This window comes from Nipponia nippon, unplaced genomic scaffold (genome assembly GCF_047370975.1).
Source record: "Nipponia nippon isolate SJK-2023a ecotype South Korea unplaced genomic scaffold, ASM4737097v1 scaffold_17, whole genome shotgun sequence".
In the NCBI taxonomy this organism is placed as follows: Eukaryota; Metazoa; Chordata; class Aves; order Pelecaniformes; family Threskiornithidae; genus Nipponia; species Nipponia nippon.
In genome coordinates, this window is record NW_028262333.1 from 151,912 (window position 1) to 170,263 (window position 18,352).

At 40.4% G+C, this 18,352-nt stretch overlaps 1 long non-coding RNA gene across 1 annotated transcript; it reads left to right on the plus strand.

Moving 5' to 3' along the window:
- Positions 1–1,862: 1,862 nt before the first annotated feature.
- Positions 1,863–17,375, plus strand: LOC148056117 (uncharacterized). The gene is made up of 3 exons (XR_015703827.1): positions 1,863–1,975; positions 12,475–12,631; positions 16,976–17,375. It is a non-coding gene; the product is annotated as an uncharacterized LOC148056117 (long non-coding RNA).
- Positions 17,376–18,352: the final 977 nt, after the last annotated feature.

Sequence of the window (18,352 nt, forward strand, 5' to 3'; positions counted from 1 at the left end):
TAAGTGCCACATTGTGTACTCACTTTTTCCATCTGAGCAATCCTAGGTAGCAATACAGCACTTCTAGATGAGTTGAATCTGACAGTAACGCTGCTAGCATCACTTGTGCTAATCACAGTGATATTCAGGGCTGTGTAACTATTAAGGAGGAACTTGTCTTGTTCATCCCCTCCTTGACAGAGACTAGTCTATGGGAGGTGGTTGTGTCATTGCCAACTCCCCCAAAGACAGTGCTTTTGCTAAGGTGTTTCTGCAGCTACTACAGGGAACCAGCACAACCTGCCCTGGATGACAGTTTCTTGCAAAGAGTTGCAGTGGTCTGGAACCAGAAGGGGAATTTCCAGTACCCTCTGTTATAGAACAGCAGTTCTTCTACTTCCATTTTCAAGTGTCCTGTTATCATTAGTACTTTCTAAGAAGTCCCTTGTCAGCAGGACGTGATGCTAATAGTAGAAGTGTTAGTGTAGGCAAAACAAGGGTGTTTTTAATATCAGTTTGAAAAGACCTGAACATGAGGAAAGCAAGCGAGGCATCATGCCAGCCTCCGTTTATACTTCTTACACTTAGAGAGAGAGGCCCAAGGTCAACTGGGACTGGGAAAAAACCTCCCAGGTTCAAGTTAAAGTGCTGAGAAATTAGGGTGAGCCTGGCTGTGCCATCCTTGGTCTGGAATTAAACAGAGACTATCTCTTATAATACCTGTGGGATGGCACATCCTATGCTGTGCACATACGCAAAGACTAATTTTCCAAAACTGAAATGCACACTCTTAGTCTAGCCATTGAAGACAAGATTCAGAGTTCAAAGTTCCTGAGACACTCTGCGTGTCAGGGATTCAAATCTTCCAAGGTGTCTATATGCCATAGCTTGTACTTATCTCTATGAATTACAAGTTCTTAAGCTTTCTTACATTTTAGGTAGTTTTATTGTGTTGCTTGTGTGGAGGAACCAAAGCAAGAGAACAAAGAGGTCTCTGGCTTTATGTGACCCTTCCCAGGCAAATGCCACATAGTCATGAAGCGCTTCCTGTCTGTATCCTCCTCTCCTTCCTCATGCCTAACCAGGTGCCTGACCAAATTAAGTACAGGACTCTAATAAATGATAGAGCTTCTCACATACCTCTTTATCTCATATCTTAGCTTTCCCAGTGTGTCATGAGAGATTCATTAATTCTCCTGAGTTAAGAATAAAGTCACATCCTCACTAGGATCTTAAGACGAGGTTTTCTGTGGTGTTTAGCTCAAGATGATAGCTTGTATGAAAACAAAGTATCTCAATTTCTCATTGCAAAGAATGATCACAACACATTTTGAACACAGGAGTATCTGAAGCCTTTTTGTATATTAAAGGCAGCAAAATTCCAGGGCTGTTGAGAATATGAAACTGCTGAGAATATCACCATAAGGCTCAAACTTTTCCACCCACGATAAGGCCAGCCGGTTCCAGTACAGAAGAGGCCTGAACTCTGTTTTTACTATCCCTTTTGATTTCGGCCTTAGAGACAGTGAGGGAATGACCACTAATCTTCTAGAGCTATATAATCTGGTGCCCTAATGACCACTGAGTTTAGATTCTGATTATGAGACCATTTTCATCCCCCTGATGCAACTTCAGTGAAGGCTAATATGTCTTAGAAACTGAATTATTTTTTTAGTAAAATCATTCTCTTTTAATCTCATTATATCCTATCTTGCCTTGCTTTGTCTTGTATGAAGACTCTGCTATGCTAGCCTCCTTCCAAGGTTCAGAGATGACAGGACACAGGTGCTCACAGCTAATTCCTAGTTGAAACACCTTCCTAAACACACCCTTTTGGTTGGAAGGTATAAATTACTGTGGTGGCTAGCTTTGTAGGTCAAAGGAAAACTTGGGGTGGTGGTGATGGTGATGAAAAGAGGTTGTTTTGGTTGTAGGGCTCTGCTGGGACTCTCAGATGTGCAGAAACTCATGTATGTTGTTGCTCTGATGCTCTCCGGTAAGATAAGAATATGAAGAATTCCTTCAATTCATATTCAAAGCTACCTCTTTCTATCCAGAGCTTTCTGCTTGGTTGTCTTTGTACTCTGTGAATGCTTATGCACTAGGAACCTCCAAAAATACAGCAACTGAAGTATCTTTGAACTGATCTAAAAATGTGTAGTTTCTTGGGATAGAAATCCTTGGAACAAGTGCTTTCTCATGGTTCTTTCAACTCTGAAGCTAAAGTCACATTTGATATTCAGAGAGAATTACCTTTCTTTCAGTATGTTGTTGCCTTGCTTTTGCAAGTGGCTCATGGATTAGGAGATGAGGGAAGTGGAGGAATAATTATTTAAAATTAATTTAACAAATGTAAGCCTCTGTAAGGTCCACCTGAATTTGGTTCTGGCTGAGGTAGTGGTAGTAGTTCCTACATCTTTATAGACAATTTCCTTGTTTTCACAGGGTATTATTCCTCAACACACCACGTTTCTGTAGTGTGAAGTTATTATAATTTCCTTTAATTTACTAAGCTAATTAAAGAAATAGACATTTGTTTCTTGGCAACCTACCTTCTTTTGCAACCTCTAGTGTGTATACTCATACATAACTAAGTTTGTCACTGTACCAAATTAAAAATTCATTAGTAAAAGATCGCTACTTGAGCCTAGAAATAGAGTTAGAAAGCTTCTGAAGAAACAGTTTGTTTCCTTGAAACCGCTCTTGTGAGGTCCCAAATTCTGTAATCTTTAATTACAAATTCCCATGGATTTCAAAGCAAAATTTTGGTAATTAGAAACTGCAGAATTTAGTCAAAGATAAGGGGAGGGTAATCCTTTCGGATCCTAAGGAGAATCATGTGGATATTCTAGTCTGTTTCCTGAGGTGTCACTGTGTCATTAAGACCGAATTCACACTTCTGGGTCCCAGCACTCAATTGAAGTGTCTTTCAGGTGAGATTTCAGAAACACTTGAATGGTGAGTTTTGGACCTGTGCCCTTTTAAGTACTTTGATTAGCCAAACATGGAGCAAGGCTAATGATGTCTCACAGATATATTTAATCAAAATTCTTAAAATGCAATTAGGTTTCTGCTTTAACAGCCTGTCAGCTGCAGCCAGATTTGGGCATATTAACAGAAGCGATGTTTTTCTTTCTAAATTTGAGTTCTTCATTTATGAAAGGCACTGTCTTGGGCATCCCAGACAGGGTAACATGGTCTGCCACTGTGAATGTGTAGAGTAATTGCTGTTCTTATCCAGCCTCTAAAAATCTAAAGAATGGGGAGTGATAAAAATAGGTGATTCAAGATGCTTTGTAAAAAGAATGCCAGTCAAAGCATGTTTTGTGCCAGCTCTGATAGTGGCTGTTATGGTGTATATATTTAATATGTTAAGAGTAAGACTGCAACCGGTTATTTCAGCCTGCCAGGCTGTGGGCTGAACTACAGATCTGAAGATGTTTTCTTGGCCATTTGCCTGGGTATGTGGGGTGACCAGGAGCCCTGCTGTTGCAAAGCACTTTTTGCATGGGGGCTTGTTATGAACTCTTGACGATGACTTTTGGTCACTTCTGACCACTGCTATCCCAGAGAAAAGCAGAAGAGGTTGCACTCTTCTATGTTGAACTCCTCTTTTTAGAGGCCAAGAACTAGACTGCGGATGTAAAGTGCCTTGACTTCAATGGAGTTCTCTCAAATTATACAGTGGTGGAGCTGGAAGCAGAATTTGTCAGCTGGTACTCATCTTGTGTCTGTGTGTTCATATGAGATTGATTTAGGCTTGTTTAAATGGATACAGTGGCCTAATTTCATGTTGCTGGAAACATCAACTGTGACAGGCTGAGGGTCCAGCCCATGAAGTCACTTCAAGGGGAAGATAAGCGGGTAAATATTTTCTTCAAGTGGCATGTTCTTCCAGCTTGGAACAGTATTCACATTCCAGCATCCCATGTGTTAGGTAGTGGTGAGCAGCTGAAGCACTATCATGCTGAGTGAGGGAGACTGATCACATCAGCTCCATTCTTTTCCCTTTTTAATATGAAAGCAGCAAGATTAACAACACTGGAGTGGTATCCATCCTTCAAAATGAAAAAAATCAGATCATTGAAAGGAAAAGCCGAAATCAAGAAGGATTTGCTTTTTGGGCTCAGAGAGCGAGTATCAGAAAGCAAGGTAAAACTGCAGCTTTTCTTTCACCATCAAAATGGTAATACTCTTTACCCTTCGTCTCTTACCAAGTAGAATTCACTTTATTTCTAGGCATTTTCCCTTAGGTCTGAGCTGGCAAGGAGCCGGGGGTGGGGGGCTGTTTTGGAAACACTGTTTCCAGGCTCCGATTTCCTCCTTACAAGGCTGTGTGGACTGGTTGTTCATGTCCAGTAAGGTAGCACCAAAAAAGAGTGGGTCTGTCTACAACTGTGTATAACAAATCTTCCTGTTGGATGTAATCTTGGTTATTTTCCTGAAGAAAGCCCCCCATTTGACTACCACCCTGCATTTCTTAGAATTTACCTATATGGTAAAAAAAGGAAACTTTGGACTTCTCAAAACAATGGACTACATTGCTGAAATGAATGTTTCTTAACAAATTGCTTGGTCACAAAATATATTAAGAAAATAATCTAGGGAACTCCTGGGTGGCTGATAGCTCAGCTGTTTCCATGCAGTAAGGAGTTACATGAGTGCAGCATACTCATTGATATAACTGTATCCGTACTAGAGAGGCTGTGACTGTGCCAGCCCTACGGCTGCTTCTGCTCACAAGGGCCTCATTCTGACACCAGTTTGCTTAGTCCTTATTTCTATGGGCAGCTATTCACAACATGCTGTAATCACAAAATGTGATGTTGGTTTTGCAGGTCTTCTGCTTTGCTAAATACAACATAGAAATTGCTGGTGGATGTTAAGCCAGCCAAGACGGATAAACTGGAATGTGGGTCAGGAATGGAAAGTTTGGGCTTTCTGACTCTCATGTATTGATATGAAGGCTAAAACTCATTAAAATGTAGCCATTGAATGGTGGAACAAGCTATTTCTCCCATAGAGATGGAGCCTTAATTTCAGAAAGGTGGGTACTGTATGAATAATTATCTTTTGCTTTTTGGGCACAAAGGCATTTACCCAACAGAATGTGGATGATTTTCTCGCTGCTTAGTAGCTTCAGAAACAACAACAGTGTCTGAAGAGAATCAGAAAGTCAGATTCAAGCATCCATGCCTGCCTGACACCTTGATCAAAATTCAGTGCTTGTACAAGCTGCAGTGAGATTCTCCTGTGCCAGCTGCTGTATCTGAGTGCCTAATGAAATATAATCATGGTACAAATCCTTCTAGAGTTGAGTCCTTAACAACACTTTAGTAAGTTAGAAAAAATTTCAAACCTAGCTCAGTTGGTGGTTGGGCAGATTTGGAGTTACCTATAATAATGTTGAATATGATACTCTGATTTCTGCTTAAGACAATCTTGGACTAAATTGTTAGAGCTACTATGAAAAATACAGGAAAGCAAGGTATTGCTTAGAGATGGAATATCCCTCAACCCTTCGAGAAATCCTTAAGAAACAGAGGGAATAGTAGGGCTCGTTTCTTTCATGGTTTTGTTCAGCCCTTGGAAAGTGTCCCAGTTTGATTTTTAGGCTGTACTTCCAAACTGAGTATGTGCAAATAGGTAAGCCTGGCTGGCTTTAAACATGGTAAGAAGCAAAAGAAGATTTAAGGGAGTGGATCTACATACCGGCAATGATCTCTTGCCTCCCTTATCCATTTCATGTAAGATAGTCATGCCAATAATGTGAAGTAAATTAGACATTAACAAAATACTCTTAAATAAACAATTCTGCCACTTTAAAGCTGTTTTGGATCATTACATGTACTGATCAAAGGAAGCTGGGGGCAGGGAGGATGCATAATGCCAATGTCTGAACCTTGTGGGACTGACAAAGAAAGCAATATTGAGACTGAAGACTGTGGTTCAAGACACAGTGTGCATTGGAGAATCACCTCTGAGGTGGGAAACTTTATGGCACAAAATCTGATTTCTGAGGGCTAAGAAGCGGAGGGCTTATTTCGCTATCTGTATTTGAAACAAGTCTCCACAAAAATGAGGAATCCTTTTTCAATGAAAAGGGTACCTTTCTCATAATACTTAAGAGAAAATATGGAAATTTTCTTCACCTCAAGAAGATGATACCATTCCTCAATTCGAAATATGGGTTTGCATGTGTGTGTTTTATTTTTTTCTCAAACCACATTGCTGTTGTCAAAACTGTCTAACTCTCAAAGACTTCAGAGAAAATATTGCAGAACTGAGAATCTGATTTGGGAATGCTATCTCAGTGGCGTTCTGACAGTGTTTGAACAAGGGGATCCACAAAACTGCTGTTTTCTAGCAGCAGTGAAACCTGTAGGGGAAACTTGTGGGTATGTGTTCGCTGAGATGAGAGATAAAGGTTGAGATTCAGAGTAAAATTGTAGAGTTTGTAATATGCTTGTGGTATGTTTGTTCGTGATACACTGCTATTGTTGCTTGGGTGATTAAAAAAAAAAAATCCAACCACTTCTAACACAGTGTAACATAGTGGTTTGGAAAGCAAATAAGGTTGGATTTTTCTTTTTGGATTCTTTTTTTAACCAAAGGGATAAATTGTCTGTGAACTGGTAGCAGAAACGCAGGGAGACACCCCCCTTGCTATGCAGTACTTTGAGCATTTTCAGAACAAGCCCTCGCAGATGAAAAATAACAAAATCAAAGATTATGGGAAGACTTTTATTCATGGGATGCAGTTTAATGTTAGGACTACCACCACTGAGATGTAGCTCAAAGGTCTGAGGCTGCAATTCTTTTTATCCACGACCTGAGCTGCATGGAGGAATGTCTGACCTGCTGCAGGAGCAGTCTTCCAGCCAACCCACCTGGCTGCTCACAGCCTCGGTGGGGGCAGCCACACACAGCAACGAGCATGCAGAGTGCCCCAAACAGTTTACTTCTGACCTCAAAATGTCTGTCCTGCTTTCAACCACCCCACCACCAAGGTCTCTGTTTTGGGGAGATAATATAGTATTTGTTCTGTCCATGGACTGTCCCAGTTAATGAGGAAAGTCTCTGGAAGAATGAGGAGATGCTGGATTTGCCTGACCTTTAGATTTGTTCCCTATAAAGCACAGCTTAGAGAAACTAAGTTAAGAATATATTTTGCTTACATATTTGATGTTAAGCCAATTAATGGGATTAGGATCAGAGAGGAGTTTTCAGTGAGATTCAGTAAAGGGCTTTGGGAGTTTCTTTTGCCTTTTTCTGACAGAAAGAGATGTGGTCCTTTTTTCAGGTATTTCATCTCAGAAGTTCCTTGGAAGTAGAGGCTCATTATACTCAATATAATGTCCTTGGTCTTTCCTGCTGTGTTACTGTGAGACACTGGTTTTGTAACCTGCAATTTTAAAGGTATTTAAAGGAGCATCTCATGGCTTGGGAAGGGGCTGTTCAGGGGATGCTTTGGAGTAAATGTCTCTTGTGTAGTTGTGATGATGGGGAATTGACCTTGGTGATACAGGTGACCCTTCCAACTTCTTTTTTTAATAGGCATTTCTTTTTAAAGAACAGATGTCTCATAAAGAGATGCTTCAAAGGGGATATATTTCTTTGTGATTTTTTTCATTCTTCCTCAAGGCAAAAAATATGGACATATGAACTTTGATCATTATTGAAACACATGGTCTTTCTTTTCAAAGTGTCAGCTACTTTTTTTTTTTTTAACTTGAATCTACCAATTAAGGGCATTATATTCACACACGTGGAAAATGAAAGAGGAAGAAAAGAGGATTGCCCGAGTGAGTTTCCCCATTTCATACCCCTGTTAGTCTTGTAAGAGGTCTCTTGATGTCATGGGAATAAAGCTACTGGGGACATTTTCCACCCACCCATGAGACAGGAAGGCCAGTGTATAAGAATTACATTGCTTTCTTAAATATTCTATTCTTTAATTACTTTATGATTTTGTTCTTATTGAAGCAAGAGGTTTGAATGCTTATGAAGACAGACAACCAGCATAGAATAAATGGTCACAGGCACTGAAGAAGCTATGGCATTTTACATTGCTGTGTGCCCCCAGACACTGTGCTTTCTCCATGCCTATGAGGAGGGGAGCTCATGTCCATAGCTATTCTGGCATCAGCTTCATCCCTGTAAATTCTGTTTGCCGAGACACGGTAATAGGCTGAAGAGGACCAGAGGAACCCTAAGACAATGGAGTGGAGGGTCTCCTGCACTGTGGAGTAGGAGCCACCTCTGTAGCAGAATGGCTGTGAGGAATTTGGATGGCTGCAAGCTGTTTGCAATCCAGGCTCTGCTGGAGAGCCACATGCCTCCTCCTCCAATCTTAGGGTAAATTTGTGGGATTGCTTCAGCTCACCTAGCAGCACACTGCTGCAAAATGGAGCAGTCCTGCTTCTCTCCATGTTTGCCACTCATTCCCAACCACATGCTCCTGGTTGCTGGGCTGTGGAGCTAATAAGCCTCTCCTGAAAGTAAAGGAGCTGGCTGATGGGTGAGGAGGAGCAATATTTCCAGCAGCCAGGACTTGTAAGTACATCTGGAGAAAAGCAAAGTCTCTATCATGTTTTGGCTCTGGGTTCTGGAAGCCTTTTGACTCTGGGTAATTGCCTGGGCCGTGGAGAAGCTCCAGGGTGGTAGCGCAGCACTGCCTTGGGGACATGTGCCTTGGGAATGGGCACAGCTGACCAGAAGTGTCTGATTCAGCCGAAAACATGAACTGGGTATAGGGAGAAATAACAAAAGGGAAGTAGACTAAAGAAAAGAATTGACTGTACGTTTTTAGGAATCTTTTTGGAGTTTGTTAATTCTGAGATGAATTGTGAGCAAGCTAGTGAATTGTCTTGCAAGTGAGATCACCCTTGATATGAGTCTCTAACGGGGATTTATCTGTCAGAAAGTGGACTGAAACTACTCAAACTTTCTATGAAGCTACCCATTAAAGATCTGTGGCTTTCAGTCACTGTAGGTTAAGGTTGGAAGTTAATTTCTGATTCATAGGTAAAAGACTCATTGTCATCCTCAATGTTGGAAATTCTTTACACAATTTCTTTCCCATTTTTAAGTCACTTGCCTAAACAGAGAAGAGGACTGACCTTGTAATTAAAGCACGGTGCAGAAGCAAATCATGTGCATTTGTGTTACTTTAGTCAGGTAACTTAATCTTCCAGTATATTAATTTCTCAATATCAAATGCCATGGTAATCCACACTGAGAGCTTGTGAGTTCCATAGGAACAGTCAAGACTATCAATGTGAAATTATTGGAGGGAAGGTACAAATGCTTAAATAATAATATTAAAATAATGAAGGCAGTTGCAAAATACTAAGTTGAAAGGGGAAGTTGCATCAGGGAACACTTTCTGCTGTGAACTAGTGGCACTGTTCTTGGTGGATTGAACTTTGACAGTTCAGTTGCTTTGGGCATACCTGAATGTCATACTCCATTTTTAAAGAATGTGGATTACAGCACTATATTTCACTTCAAAAAAGTTACTTTCATACTGTTATTTGCTTTCACATTACCTAATACAGCTCAAAATCACATTACCTTGTATTTTTTGTACTTAAAATACCTGCCACACATGGTTCTTGTGTAAGATCATCCTTTTCCTTTTCTTCTTTTCCTTCTCTCCTTTCCCTTCTCCTCTCCATTCCTTTCCTCACTTTTGCCTTTTCTCCTGAAAAACACATATGCGAGATAAAATCACAATGTGGTGGTTGTTTCCAGGAAAATAATGTTCACTAATAATACTGTTCTTCACATTTAATTTGCCTAACAGGTAGCATTATGTCACTGAGTAGTACAAGGAAAAAGTGTGATGCAGAGACCTGTGTAACTCTTAGTATAGACTACTGTGTGCCCTCTGTGGGGTTGTCCAAAGCGAATTCACTTGTTCAGGACAGGTTCCTGATTTTTGTTACACCAGTTTAATTTGCATTAGTTCTCTTGTTCTGAGGCTGACCAAGCTTTCAGCTTGAACAATTCTTCATTTCCCATAATCAGATCTTTTTGTAAAAAACATCGGCAAGATTTGGTTTTGATATTATCTTATGTCATTGCATACTTGCATTGGTCATATGGACTTTGTTGGCACACCAGAAGCGAGACTTGTAGTAACACTGGAAAATACATTAGTTGCCCAATTTGAATGTCACAAATACATTTGAAGTTTCTTATTCCAGCAGTCTGATGCCAGCAGCAGTCTCAAAAATGTTAATGAGGTCTGGGTTTAGTGAAAATGCTCACAAAGTTCAAATAAACTGCAGTTTCTGTTGGGCTTTTTTGAAAATCACTGAGCTTTGAGAATTCAGGATCTGGTTTAAACACTGCAGATGACTCCTTGATAAAAAAGGGTGTGAACTAAAGCCTAGAATTAAACACAAGGAAAGGTTAAAGTTGGGTATAAAATGCAAACTGGAATGTATAAACTCTAGTCAACATACATGATTCAAGTCAAGCATTTCATGCAACTTTATTTTTATTACCTTCAAAGCAGAAGAGGTTCTGCTGAAATGCACTTGAGGGAAGTGAGCATGAATGGAATGAAAAGGGATAAGACTTGATGTGGTTGGGAATTTCAGAAATTCATCAGTAAGTCTGGAGAATGAAACTCAGCTTGTCTGTGATGAGAAGGATGTGGAGGAGAGCGAGTAATAGGAACTAGCAGGTAAGGAAGGCAGCTGGAGCACTGCAGAAGAGAGAGGATGGGGACAGGGTGGAGAGTGTGGGGCAGAAGGCTGAGAGGGAACGATGCCAACCGTGGTCCACAGTTGTTAGAGCAGGTTCTTGGCAGAAATAAATGAGGGACTTGGGGCTTCTGGCGCTCAATGTGACTCTGCTGCCAGCAAACAGGGACAAAACCTCTTACCGAAGTACATGCCTTGTCCCATCCTGCTTGTGCAGATGATGGCCCTCCCTAGCTCTCGCCATGTCTGTCTTTACCTTGTTTGCGAGCGTCCAAAGGCTCCTGATGACCTATACAGTGGCAACATGACATAACACAGTGGGACTTCTGTATTTCCAGTTTGGTTTTGTTTTTTTGTAAGTACTGAAAAGTACTGACAGAATAGCTACAAAAAAATTACTAAAATTGCAAGTCAATTACCAAGATATGTGTAAAAGCCCAAAAGAGTAACTTCCATTAGAAGGGTGGTGGCGTGGATACGGGAGGGGATGAAAAATCAAACACCTCTACAGCTGATGTAAGTGCTGCATAAGAAACTTGTATCAGAGCATCTGTGCTCTTCTGTCAAATCAGAAATTCTATTGAAAAAATAATCTTCATAGTTTATTCCAATGTTTTATTTTGCCAACAGCTAAGCACTGATTAGTATTTTTGAGATGTGTCCATTTAGCTTTTCTTATTTGGCAGCACCTGGAATATGAAATTAAAATCCTCCTTGTTTGTATTTAATCTCTACTGAGCAATCTGAAATTCTTTAATTCCTATTGCCATTTCACAAGTCACACCTGTAAATACCAGGAGTGAAATCCTGACCCAGTGAAATGAACACAATTTTTTTTTTCATTCTGAGTTTAATATTCTGTTATTTAAATGGAACAGAGATATAACTTCAGTTCTTAAGCACCTAGAAATCATCAGCCAAATCCTGACTTCAAAAAAAGTCAGTGTAAAGTCACCATTCATAGTTACAGGACTGTGTATTGACATGAAAAAATATGTGGCACAAGAACTGATTGGTTGATGTCCAGTATAACATGGTAGGATTTTATGTCAAAGAAAAGCATTAGAAATTGATGTTTGAAAAGTTCTCCTCAGAAAATCAGCTGCTTTATCGTTATTTTTAATTATGACACTGATTTTTCAGTGTGAGATTTTTTTTTCTATGTAGAACATGGTAACTAAAACTCTAAAGAGCAACTGGTCAGCAGGACAAGATACGTACAAAATATTGGTATAGGTAAAGAGAATTAACATGTTCTGCGCTTTAAGGATGCTATCTCTCTAAATCTATTTACATTGTCAGAAGGTGCTTGGGTTTCAGTGTTGTTTTTAAATAATACATAAGGTTTTTTTCGTAAGCAATGTTTAGTTTTTCCACTGAATTTTGAGTATGGCCTTCAGACCCACTAAAGAGATACAAATCAGACGCCACGCAACCCTATTCCACGGGCAGGAGATAATGACAACATGGTATCACTGCTGAGTTTCAGCATGTGAGTTTGCATCAGAGCTTACAGGTTCTTTCCCTGACATATAGAGAAATGAAGTTTGTAGAGCTGTGCTTACAGAGACAGGTAAAACCCTTCTCCGCCAACTTGCGGGCAGGCACACTTCCCCTGCCAGATGACTTTTGAAGATATTAATCACTGAAATCACAGGTTTTCTGGTCTTCATGTTTCGCTGGATCAAATTACCCTCCTGTCTCCCGTGAATGTGTTTTCTTCCCTTTATTCACTGAATCTAAAGGTCTTGAAATGTCTGTCTTTCTCTCCATCCTCCAGCTGGAAGCTACATGGAGATACCCCTCACTCCATCAGCTGGCCCACTGTGATAGCAGTGTCCATGGCTCAGTTTTCATGCTCTTGGGGTATGATCCTCTACAGACCTGTTACTTCTGGCTCTGGAGGTGATTTGGAAGCTGAAACACTGCTGATTCAAGTAAGAAAACCTGGTAAATTTCTCATACTTTTTCCCATATGACAAAATTTCTGTCTGTGAGAGACGTGGCAGGTATATCAGAGGAACAGTTCAGGGCGAGAATTTCCGAGTTTCTTTGAGCTCTTCCTTTAGTTTGGGCATTTGCATCACATAGACTTTATCAGAGATATTGGAGGGCAGGGGAAAACTTGTGTGCACACACACACCTGCGTGTGCATGTGTGAACCCACCACTTTGCTGATAAGTGTAACAACTGTGCTGCTCTTGATACTTGTATGACTGCTACGACAGCTCACTTTCCTGTGACAATAAGGAACCAGTTTCAGGCTTCTGGGTTTTGAGGTCAAGTTAGGTCTTACAGACAGTTCTGGGGGAAGTACTACAACGAATGCAGACTTACGTCGTCTTTGAAAGGCTTACTATTTTATTACATAATAGAGCTCCACTTCTGACTCATCATATTGTTTTATTTCCCCTAATATGTAAATGAAACCACAGAGTTGTTTTGACTGGAGCTGGTTATTACATCCCTAGATAACCAGTCAGCAACTGGAAGCTTTGCTAAAGCTGATGAGGCTATGCAAATTAGTGACTGCGTACTCCACCTCTGGCTGCTCTCAGAAGGAAACAGAAAAGTTTTTAACATAACAAAACTGTCTTAGTATTTCAAAACTGAAAATCAGAACTGTTGAGGGAGAGAAATTATGAACTACTATTTTGAAGTAACATTCAGTACATTGCAATGACTTCAAGTAACATACAGGTAGTCCTGAATGACTGGTTTTAATCTGAAGCACTCTTATCTTGTGGTGAGTGAGAAGGTGGACATGAGCAGCACAAACCTATAGTATGCTCCTAGAGGAATTTGCAGTGAATACTCACAGTACTCTCGGTGGACAGAGATGCAACGTAACAGCTGTTATTTCAAAATAGTGACTTTTCTCTCATGCAGTGAAGGGGGAGGCTGTGGTCCCCACGTATTAGCTGAAGCATACGAAGGATACCGTTGGAGTGTCCTGCACCTTGTGATGAATGCACATGGGAAACCCACATCCAGCCAGCATTGCTATCTGCTTCTGCAGTGAATGCCTCCTTAGACTTGCTCTCTCTATTGTTTTTTTGGGTTGTTTGTTTGTTGTTTTTTTTTCCTTTGACACGATTCGTCTTTGTTGGGCTTGATAGAACTCTTTGTAAGGAAAATATTTCCTTTACTTTCTAAGGCAAAGAAATCACTGTCAGTGAAAACAGCCTTCTTGCAAGACAAGAGTTTCCAAGAAAGACAAAATGAATCTGAGGAACTAGCATTTCACTCTGTCAATTAGGTGGCTGTTTTCATATAGAGCCTTTTTCACTGAAGAGCGTGGAATACTCTGCACTATGAAAATATCAAGTCAATGAGAAAAAAAAATGGAAAAAAAGGAAAGTCTGAGGGCTGCTTCTGTTTAGTAAAAGTATGTCAGCCAAAGTCGTTGTTAGCCTATGCAAAAAGATCCAGAAAAAAGGTAAAATCTGTGCTTGCTCTGACTAAACCAATAGGCCTGGTGAGAAAGAAGCAGTGGCTGCTCCCAGAACGGTTATCTTGATGTTTCCTGCCAAGAAATCCCAAAGCCCTGATTAGATCTGTAGTGATATAGATGGGAAGACAAGCCTCTGCCTTTATGTGATTGCAACTGTGCTGGGGACTCCTACATGTTCTGCACTGAGAGATCAGAAACAGGGAGGACTGGCTCCTGCTGGTGCGATGCAAGGCGGTGCCCAGGGAGAGCAGTGCTGATGACGGGGTCTCATGCAAACAAATCCACAATGCTGTACACCATGAAGACCCCACACAGGTCCCTCATGCAGCAACATGTGTTTATTACTGCCACCTTTTACGCTTCCAAGCCATAGACATCTTTCAGCTGTTTCTTACTAAGAAAATGTTGGAATTACCTGGGAAATGTCCTGCTCCTGGTGTTCCTGTTTCCCTCCATGGTTTCACCACAATACTTAAATCTTTAACAGGTTTGTAAAAAAAAAAAAGTGCACTCCAAACAATTTTAATAAACAGAAGGTTTCCATCTCAGACAGAGAAATTGTTGCTGAAACTCAAAGTGGTTTCTTTTCAGTGAAATTGTGAAGGAAAATTGAGTTTTCTTTTTTACCAAATGTTCCATTTTCTCAAAAAGCCATTGGTATGGAGAAAAGGGATCCAAAAATCTGGGAAGATTTTTAATCAAAACTAATCAAGAAAGGCCAGAACCACGGGCAAAATGGACTTAGAGTGCTTTTTATTAGTTTGTTTTTTTTAAAAGTCCCTAACACTAAGATTCCCCAAAACTAGATTTTGAAATTGTTCTTTAAATGCTTCTACTTTTCTTTCCTTCTCTTTCCTTCTTTGTTTCTCTGATTGTCTGTCTCTGTTTCTTTTTCTCTTCTCCTTGCCCCCCCCCCCGCCCCCCAAATCTATCAAGACAACTTGCTGAGTGCCTAATGTTTTCCTCATAATTATAGTCAGACTTTAAACTGATTCCAAAGAAATCTAAAGAGCTTCTTATCTCTGTATGGCCATTTCAGCTCTCACAAGCTGCCCAAACCTAAACTGATTTGAACAAATTTTAGCCCCTTTTTCCTTTTTGTATAGTACAAATACTTATAAAGAACAGCTTTCTTGCAGATATGAATACATCCACCCTGCTGATTATCAATCGTTCCTAGAAACTTGCAAAATACAACAGCCTGAGCATCACTAGGAAGTTAAAACTATTTAATGGGATATTGCCTATTCTTCTGCCCTGTCCTGTGCTCCAGCCAGTGATCGATACCAGTGAAATCCTACAGGGATTTCAGGTTGGATTCTCAGCCTGTGGGAGTCATGCTGGCACAGCTCTGCAGTACCACTGTGCCTGTTCATCTCACGTAAGATTCTGGTCTTTTGTTTGCTTTTCTGCAAGTGGCAGTTTCTCCCAGCTGAGCTGACATGAGAGGAAGAGTCTTTGATTTATAATGACCAAGTAGCTACATCAAAGAGCAGCAGTAGCACCAGCTGGGATGGCTTTCATCATGATTGAGATTGACAGGAACTTGAACTTTTATGCCAGGACTGGGTAGGAGGTAGTCTCTGGTCTGAACCTAGTAGTAAAGCTCAATGGCTACCAGATGTTACTGGCAGCGCCTTGCACCATCCTGGGGTTTCTGTTATATCTCAGATGCAGGAACATGGTTGTGGGGCAGGTCTAAGCCTCCAAATGAAAGACAGTGACAGGGAAGAGGAGCTGCCAGATGTTCTAACTTCACACTGAGTGATGGACATCATGCCTTCTCCTATAGAGAGGATCTTTTATCAGAGTTTCCTAAATTTAAGCAAAGAGGATTTTTTTTTTTTGCTTTAATTTTGAGCAGGATTCCCCTTTCAACTGAAAAAATTGGTTCTTTTAAGAGGAGTGGCTTTGAATTTTTCTTCTGAAATGCAGATATGCTGAAGTTGTTTGTGGGGAATATTAAACTTATTTGCATTCTTCTGAATTTCAACACTAGCAATGCTTTTATATATATATAAATATATATAATGAGAAATGGAGGTAAAGAGTCTCTAGGACAAACCTTCATGGCTAAGTATTGGAACAATGAATAGTGATCACAGACATAACCGATATACAACTACACACAATGTTATCTACTGATGCCTCGCCCACATCACATGGTTTTATATGTGCTGTTAATGGAAATGTACCTATGTCTTTTCTACCACATTTCTGCCTTGCTTGTTAGGAACTCTGATTCAAGTTGTAGCAAAAACCTAAGCGCTACTGAACACGTCAAATGGGACCTTTCTCAACAAAGATGTCTCTGGCTCACCTATGAATGCAGACACAATGTACTACATCAGTGCAGTGTGAGATAATGTAACCTTCACTGTCTTGACAAAAATCAAGGCTATTTAGTAGAATCTGCGTTTCGTTTTCCGTAGATTTGTTACATGTAAATAAAGCTGCAGCGCAAGTGAATGAAGTTCTATCTCACCTGCTCAGTCACAGGCATTCAAAAGAGACATTTGTATGTAAGACAGTATAATGTTTCTGGGGTTCTTTTGTCCTCATTTCTATTTCTTCCTTTTCAGGAACAATTAACTGTAAGGAAAGAGCAATGCAAATGTAATCCCCTATAATGAAATGGTAATTATAGTACTGTCACAATGGAAATTCATAACTGCTAGGGATTTTAACTCTGACTCTGTTCTCAAACCCATGGCTGCGCCCGGTCACCTCCTATCTAGCAGTTGTGAATAAACTTTGCCCTCAGTTATTTATAACTCTACTGCAGATTGGAAGGTTCCTGTTTTCTTAAAACAACATACTGTTGCAGAGTTGACTTCTATGGAAAGCTGTGTGGTGACTACAGGAATATGGCTGTCTTCATACCACATCCTGCGTCTGTGGTGCTTCTGCCAGCTGGCTTGTGGAGCAGTGCCAGGCTCATGATGCTGACCACAACCTGCAGCGTGACTGGCCGTTTCAGCTAGCATGAAGTTCCCTGCAGATCCAGATGGAAGTGTCCTTCCATGAGGATGCTCACAGTAGTTAAGCAGTATGTTCATTAAATTCAGCTGGTTGGAAAAAAAAAAGGAAGGTAGCAGTTAATATATGAAGGATAGTATTTGATATGTATTGTTCTACTGCAAAATTTCTGTTCCATCCAATCTATCTACAACACTAAGCTATCTATACTGAACTGCATTCTGTGATAAAAGTGCTTTTCTGCTCAACTCTCTAAATATGATTGGTGTCTTGTTTGCTTTGGGCAAACAACAGTTCCTTTGACAAAGGGATTTATTGTTATGATTGTCAGACTAAAGCTCTCTGAAGTTATTCTTACTCTCAGATCTTAATTATAGGTGGAGGGAATTGAAACAGAACATCTAAAACTGATATTATTATTATCACATATACAGACAAGCGTTGCATAAGAATATTAATGTTTAACTTCTGAGGTAGTCAGGCGTGTGCTTATGGAAGAGATTCCGCAATGCAGGGCTTTCTCCTGCTGTTTCTCACTTGCCTTAGAAATTCCATAACTAATTGGAAGATAGTACAGCTTTGCCTCACAATATTAGAGGAATTTACATTGTGGAAAGTCACAAATGCAAGCAAACTCTTTGCTCAGTCAACAGAAGACAGAGAAATAAACAGTGAATGTTAGGTGTACTGTTTTCATATGGTGTTTTTTGCAGTAGCTATTACCACGGAAAGGAAGTAATGTCATTTGTGGCTGAAACCCACATTTGATTGACTTTCTAGTGCCGGGGAAAGGTTTGGTGGAGGTAGGAAGAAACTCCATAGTGCATTCATTACGTCAATATCTATTGTGTAACTTCATTTAGCTTTGCAAGGATGAATTGAATTTTTGTTTTGAGTACTCTGAGGAGTGTCCTAGGGCATTTTGCCCATAGAAAGAGGCAACAGAAAAAGCCAATTAAAGATGTAAAGTTAAAAATGGAGTTACGCACTTTTGGCTCAAATAGCTTATAAAGTCAAGTGGAATTTGGGGGCCAATGAATCTTAATGCTCTGCAGCTCTGCACTGTGGGGTTGCAGACTAAGGTTAATTTCCATCCTGTTCATTCATTCTCCAGCTAGATACAGTGAGGACTGCCCCCCCCCCCCCCCCCCCCCCCCCAAAGCCACAGTTAAGCTTCAGGGAAGAGCAGAATTAGAAAGAGGCACAGGAGAGTCAACAATCATTG